The sequence below is a fragment of the Stegostoma tigrinum genome, chromosome 22 (assembly GCF_030684315.1).
Source record: "Stegostoma tigrinum isolate sSteTig4 chromosome 22, sSteTig4.hap1, whole genome shotgun sequence".
Classification (NCBI taxonomy): domain Eukaryota; kingdom Metazoa; phylum Chordata; class Chondrichthyes; order Orectolobiformes; family Stegostomatidae; genus Stegostoma; species Stegostoma tigrinum.
Window position 1 is genome coordinate 9549517 of NC_081375.1, and position 7306 is coordinate 9556822.

A 7306-nucleotide genomic window follows, 5' to 3' on the forward strand; every position below is an offset into this window, starting at 1 on the left:
TACAGCGGCCGACTGCTCCAGCTTCCCTCTGGGAAATCTCAGCTCGGGGTAAACGGTGATTGCAGGCTTCACTCGCGCAGACTGCGGGCACAAAACACACTGCACGCGTCCAATTCCCTGCCTCACAAAAACAAAAAAAAAGTACATCGCATAAGCTCTGAAATGCAGCCTCCCTTTCTGTTTCTACCCTGGTCAGTTGCTTGAAATAAGTCGGTAGCACTTGTAACAGAAGGACTTCTGTAGTCGCACTGTCATAGAGTCATAGAATTGTACAGCGCGGAAATAGACCCTTCGGTCCAACTCGTCCATGCCGACCAGTTATCCCACGTTAATCTTGACCCATTTGCCAGGATTTGGCCCATATCCCTCTAAACCCTTCCTATTCATATGCCCATCCAGATGCCTTTTAAATGTTGTAATTGTATCAGCCTCCACCACTTCCTCTGGCGGCTCATTCCATACACACACCACCCTCTGTGTGAAAAAGCTGCCCCTTAGGTCCCTTTTAAATCTTTCCTTTCTCACCTGAAACATATGCCCTCTACTTCTGGGTTCTGCTACCCCAGGGAAAAGGCCCCAATCGGCGCCCCTCATGATTTTACTGACTTCTATAAGATCACCCCTCAATCTCCGACCCTCCAGGGAAAATAGTCCCAGGCTATTCGGCCTCTCCCTGTAACTCAAACTCTTCAATCCTGGCAAGGTCTTTGTAAATCTTTTCCGAACTCTTTCTGGTTTCACAACGTCCTTCCTATAGCAGGGGAATGTCAATATGTTTAAACAGGTTGTTTTTAAGGAAGAAAACTGCCCTGTAATATGATTCCAGCCCCAAGATTAGCAGTGTTTAAATATCCCACACTATCCAACATCCCGCCACCCGCATTTCTCTCTGAGTTGAGTGAGAGATTGCTAGATGTTAAGTCCCATCGCCTCCATACTCTCTCCACTTACAGCCGTCTCCTAAGATTGCAATATTAGCTGTGCTTTCAGCTGGGAACTTATTCTCCTCGTTGCAGAACTAATGCAGTTGCAGAGAGAGGCAGGCAGCTCCCCTTTTTTGCTGAACGCTGTCCCAAAGCAGCGTGCGACAACATTGACAAGCTGCCTCACATTTGTAATGCGCGCCGCATGCTTCTCAAAAAAGAAACAGCGCTGAGCCCGTCGGCACTCTCACCGGGCTGTTAGCATAAACAAAGATAAAGATGGGCCTAGAGACAGTAGGAGCTGCAGATGCTGGAGAATCCAAGATAACAAGGTGTAGAGCTGGATGAATGCAGCAGGCCAAGCAGCATCTCAGGAGCAGGAAAGCTGCCGTTTCGGGCCTAGAGGCTTCCAGAGAAACTCGCACACTTTCTGCCCACAAGACTCAACAACAACATTCATCGAAAAGAAGTTGGTAGATTTCTGCTTGAGCATGGAATTGGTGGCTTGGAGAATGTTTATCCATGTTAAACCTTCCTTAATCCCTATGTTGCTAGATAGAGCACGGCAGGAGCTGGGTGTGTGTGTGGGCTGTGGTCGGGGAGCGGGATGAAGTGCAGCAGAATAACAGGTCGAGGCCGGACAGCGGGGGGACAGCCTGAGATTTACCACCGGAACCTTTGATGGGCCCAAAAGTGGTGAGCAGTTCACCGAGAGGTAGGCTGGGCGGGAGCTGCGCGCTGGACTGAGGCAGCGTGTGTTTTCCAATGGGAAATATTCCCGAGGGACCGTGCACATGCAGCGAGTTATGCCTCCCCCCATCACCGCCCCCCCCCCACAACCCCTCCCAGTTTCGGGAAGATTGTGAAGCACGAATATTGTCCCACCTTCTGAGCTAGAAGGCCCGCCTGCTTCAGAGATGTGTCTCTGAACGGGCTGATTAGAAAATGTCTATGAGATGTAACCATTCCACGGTTGGAAGAGTTCGAGAGTGCAATTCTGGACAGTAGAAGCAGTGTGCCAGTAGAGAGAGAGAACGAAGCAATCTCTCTGCATACACTGTGCGCCCTGTCTCAGCCCCGATTTCGGAAGAACATTCCTCTGTATCAGTGCCAGCCAGTCATATCAGGCTGCCAACTCACTTCTCTAAATGACCTTACCAGTTAAGTGCCAAGTGACCATGAATTCTGCCCATTATTTTGTGGCCTGGAGTCATGTCTGCCCAGAATCGTTTCCTGTAGGATCCATCCAGCTGCTGGTAGAGACTAGAGGCTTTCAGCCATCAGTCTGGCTCAAGCTCAAACCCCAGGCTCCTGAGTGAAAAAGGACCGTGTTCAAAGCGAAGTCTTTGTCCCACACCTGCGCAAGACCCGTCCGTGAGAGAGCGTCAATAATTACTGTCACTCAGACTGCGGGGCTCTGAACAGAAGCAACATTCCAGGTGTGTTTCTGAAAAGGTCAATCTGATCAGGCATTTATTACAAGTACAAAAGTACTAAAAACACTCACAAGGAATGCTCGAAGAAGTTACTGTTGTCTCGCCCGTTCCGTTGAGGTTTTAACCCTAATGTTCCCCTAAGGGCAGTTAATGATGGCGGGTTTGTTATTCCCGGAATAAACGATTTAATTTGGGTTTTTAACATGTCAAGACCTCACGATGTCTATTTCACCTGCTCTACATATCCTGAGCCCATCGTGTGGAGAGGACCGGGAGCTGCAGATATTTAAGACAGTATGCGAACCCGCGAGAGGGGTTCAGTTCGTCAGCCTGCTGCTTTTCAAACTTTCCAGGTGTCAGTCTAGAGAGACAGTAGGAGAGCTACGGTTAACTTCTCTACCACAAACCAGGGCATGAAAACAGAAATTGCTGGGGAAGCTCAGCAGCTCCCATCACCTGTGGAGAGGGGAAGATTGGTTCACGCTCAGAACACCACGTACAGTGGTTAAAACTCCTAACAAATGCTCTGTACCAGAGGGCAGCTGTTGTGCTGGGAACCTTTGAGCGGCCTGCAATAACAAGAGGGATGGGCGGCCGCTGGTGTTGGCCTGGGTTGAAGGCGGACTCACTGGGTGAGGAGGTGGGTTTATAAACAAGGGCAGGATTTTATCTTCAATGCGGGGAGGCAAAGAGGTCAGGGAATTTCGAGAGGGCCTGAATGATGGATTAGCGGAATTGCAGATGTGCGGAGCGGTTCGGAGTTCAGGCTAGCAAAGTGAGAGAGAGAGGGAGAGAGGGAAAGAGTAGAAGCTGCCTGACCAGCTGTGATTTGCAGCATAGATTTTATTTTGTTGCTTTCAGGAGAGACCCTGAGGTTTGGAACCTTGGGAAGAGAACGGAGCTTCAGGTCGATATATGATGTCCACAGGGCTTTCAGTATAAAGGCTTTTAACATTTGCCAGTCACGTGAAGAGTATTTCTTTTTCTTCTTGTGACCTTTTCAATACAGAAACCATCCTGCGGCTGATTAGATTGTGGCACAAATCTGAACTAACTTGCAATAAAATGAAAAGGTGCTGGGAAGCGCTGAAAGAATACAAATCCTGACGGGGTTCAGTTGGGGGAGGGTCTGTGTGTGTGTATGTGTGTCTGTGTGTGTCTCTGTGTATGTATGTGGCTGTGTGTGTCTGTGTATGTGTGCGCCTGTGTGTATGCGTCTGTGTGTATGTCTGTGTGTGTGTGCGCCTGTGTATGTCCGAGTGTCTGTGTGTATGTCTGTCTGTCTATGTGTGTCTGTGTGCGTAACTGACTCAGAGATAGCAAGAACTGCTCATGCTGGAATCAGAGAAAACACAGTGCGGAGCTGGAGGAACACAGCAGGCCAGGACGAAAGGCCTCAGAAGAAGGGTCAGGACCCGAAACGTCAGCTTTCCTGTTCCTCTGATGCTTCCTGGCCTGCTGTGTTCATCCAGCTCCACACTGTTGTCTGTGTCGTGTGTGTACGCCCGCGCCTCTGTGTGCTGAGTGAAATTTCTTCTCTAAACATCTTGTCCCTCGATCTCACTTTTGTATTTTAAGACATTCCTTAAAATCTATCATATTTTATTTCATACGGAAAGGGGCGTTGCTGGTAGGTCTAACTTCAGCTGTCCGTCCTTAATGGCCGTCGAGTGGCTCGCTCGGCCATTTCAGAGGGCATTTAGGAATGAGCCATATTGCTGTGGGTCTGGAGTTACATGGAGGCCAGACCAGGTAAGGATGGCAGATTTCCTTCCCTGAATGACAGTAGGGTAAGTGACGCGTTTTCTCTACGCCGACACCTCCCGGCACTTCACTGTGCTCCTCCCCGGCACTTCACTGTGCTCCTGGCCATCTGATGTGAAGTAGATATAACATGATACCATCTTTGGTAAAACTTGAGGAAGTGCTCTAGGACATTTTATTCCAGGAAAGGCGCAACATAAATGCACAGTGCCGCCCTAGGCAATATCTATCCCCGAATTAACATCACAAGGCGCTTTTCATGGGAGCTTGCTTTGCATATATTCTCCATCACCGCAGTGACGTTACCCAGAACATTCCGTGGTTGTAAATGGCTCGTTGAACGTTACTGAACTAGTGTAACTTTTTAATATTTTCGCACCCCGCCCTCCCCTATTAAAACTCATTCACACGCATACGTCCCCCAGAGTATCCATTCAAAATGATGGGGCTTCTTTTCAGCTGTGTGTTTTGAACACACACACACACACACACACACACACACTCACGCTCACGCACATATGCACGCACACACACATTCACATACACACCCACTCACGTACACACACTCGTACACATACATACGCACACCTACAGACATACACACACATTCACTCACATACAGACACTGATACACACACTCAGACACACTCACATTCACACACACACGTGGGGGCGGCGCGGTGACACAGTGACATCGTGGTTAGCACTGTTGCCTCACAGTACCGGGGACCCGGGGTCGATTCCGCCCTCGGACGACGGTCTGTCTGCACATTTTCCCCGTGTCTGCGTCAGTTTCCGCCCACAATCCAAAGATGTGCAAGTTAGGCGGATTGGCTGAATAACCCATACTGTGCAGGTGGGTTACCAATGGGACATGCGGGGTTATGGGGTAGGGGTGAGGGACTGGGTGGAATGCTCTTCAGAGAGCCGGTGCGAACTCGATAGGCCGAATGTCCTGCTTCCGCAGGTATTCTAGCCTATTTTAAAAGACCGAGTAGCAGTGAAATCTATTTTGTTTTGGGAGTATCTCAGTGTTGAAGCCCATTCAAACGCAGTTAACATCAGCGGTTCGTAGGTACCATAACTCATCCCAACACAGTGGGGATCAGTTCCTTTGGGCGTCTATTCCTGTGTTAGGAATTCTCAATAGGATGCTTTCCAGAGACAGAAATCTTATCTCAGCAGGACTAGAGTCAGCCGCCCGCCCATTCCACTTCAGTAGAACCTCTTGGGAAATGCTTTTTGACACGAGTCTCAGGACATGCTGTTTTTGAGCCTGCTAAATGAGAGGAGACCAGTGTTACCTGGCAACAGTTTGGCTTTATGTAGATCGCACACAGTCGAGTGGGTGCCGCAGTTCAGAAATCACACTGACCAGATATACTCTCAGAAGGGCCACACCCTTTCCACCAACCCCCGAGATCTCCATTTCAAATTCCTGCATGGAATGTACAGATGTGTTCATATCGGGTCTGGAATCCTCAAGTAACAAATGTGAAGGTCCGTCAGACATATTCATTCGGAATGCTGCTCATTTATTACTGAGACTGGTCTTTTTAAAATATTAATTTATTGCAGACCCATAAGGCAGAAGTAAACTGTCGTCATTTCACAAGATTGCCTTTAAAAATGATTCAATGCATCTGACTTTCCTTTTTAAAATTGTTGGCCTGACTGGATTAATTTGTGGTTTTTAGATGGAATCAGTGGTGTTGTGTTCTGGGTTTAAGTTTCTGTGTGTGTCAATGTGTGTTTGTTTATCTGTGTGTCAGTGTGTCTGCCTGTGTGTATAAATGTTGTCAGTCGGTGTGTGCGTGTCTGCGTTGGGAGTGAGCGGCAGACAATTAGTGTTTATTTAAGATCTGTTGTTCAGTGCTCACCACACCACACGTGACAGAATTGTTAAAATTGTGGCCTTTAAAAAGGACCCGGGACGCCGGCAGCGTGCGTCTCCTTCACATCACCTCCCATTCGCCTATTCAATAACCGCAAGCCTGCCTCTGCTCCGCCCCAGCCCCTGTCATAAAGCGCTGTCTCCCGTCCACATTGCTCACAGCAGTCAAGCCAGTGCTGACCCACTCTATCAATCCCCGATCGTTAAACATTACCACCGCCCCGGCTGCAAGGCAAATTCTGTCTTTTTTTTCTTTTAGAAGAAAATATTCCTGCATTGCAATGTAACCTCAAACTGGGCCTTTAGCTGCTGAAATAAACGCGATTTCTCGGATAGTTTCAAACAGCATCGCTGGCTCCTAGTCTAAACAATAAGAGGCTGGTCAAACATTAGACAGCCCCCTTTCTTTTCAATGGAACGGTCCATGTTTCAGCCGTACTGTAGACGGTTCTCGAGTGCTTAATGTAAATTTACCACATCAGCCGCCTGGTTAATACCGAGCCGAAGCTCTTAGAGAAAAAAAACTACTTGTTTGACATTTTCAACATGCCTTCGCTTACACTGAGACATTTATTTTTCGGGCTCTGCGTTTTATTGACACAAAGAGAGGCTTGTCTAAGTAAAAAAAGCTTGCATTGTCATAGCGCCTTTCGTGCCGCAAGGGGCTTGAAAAGCGGAAGCAAAGAAGCAGACACCGGGGCTGCTACTCAACAGCTGGTCAAAGGAAGGTCGACGGAGGCAGGGGCCTCAAAGCTAATCACGGGGGTGGGGGGGGGGGGGTCTGATGACCGGCAAAAGTCGAAATGGAGGAAGTGGGGTGGGACAAGAAACCGGAGCCAGAGAGATACAGATTCCCAGGAGGAGGTTACAGAGATAGGAAGGGGCTAAGACCGAGAGACGTTTACAACAGCTGGAGAAGGACAGTCAGCCTTGATCCTGTAAGAGAGGGACAGGTTACTGTTTCTAAATCCCAAAGACTTTTACTCGTCGGATATTGGAACTTGGAAAGCAAGTTGTCTCCCCGCCTGATTGTCAATGAGTTTTAATATGGAATCTGAGATATCACCTTTCAGACAGAAACGTGTGTGTGTGTGTCCGTATGTGTGTGTGTGTCTGTCTGTGTAAAAGGTGGGAGTGGAGTAACCTATGAAAAATTCCAAGCCCTGGACCGATCTCTTTCGGCACAATGAGTTTGAACACAGAACAGTCCATGCAGTGTGATTCAATGCCGTTCCTGCTCGTTGATACTGGTCAGTCTGTTACAAGACACTCCATTATCTGCCCTTCCA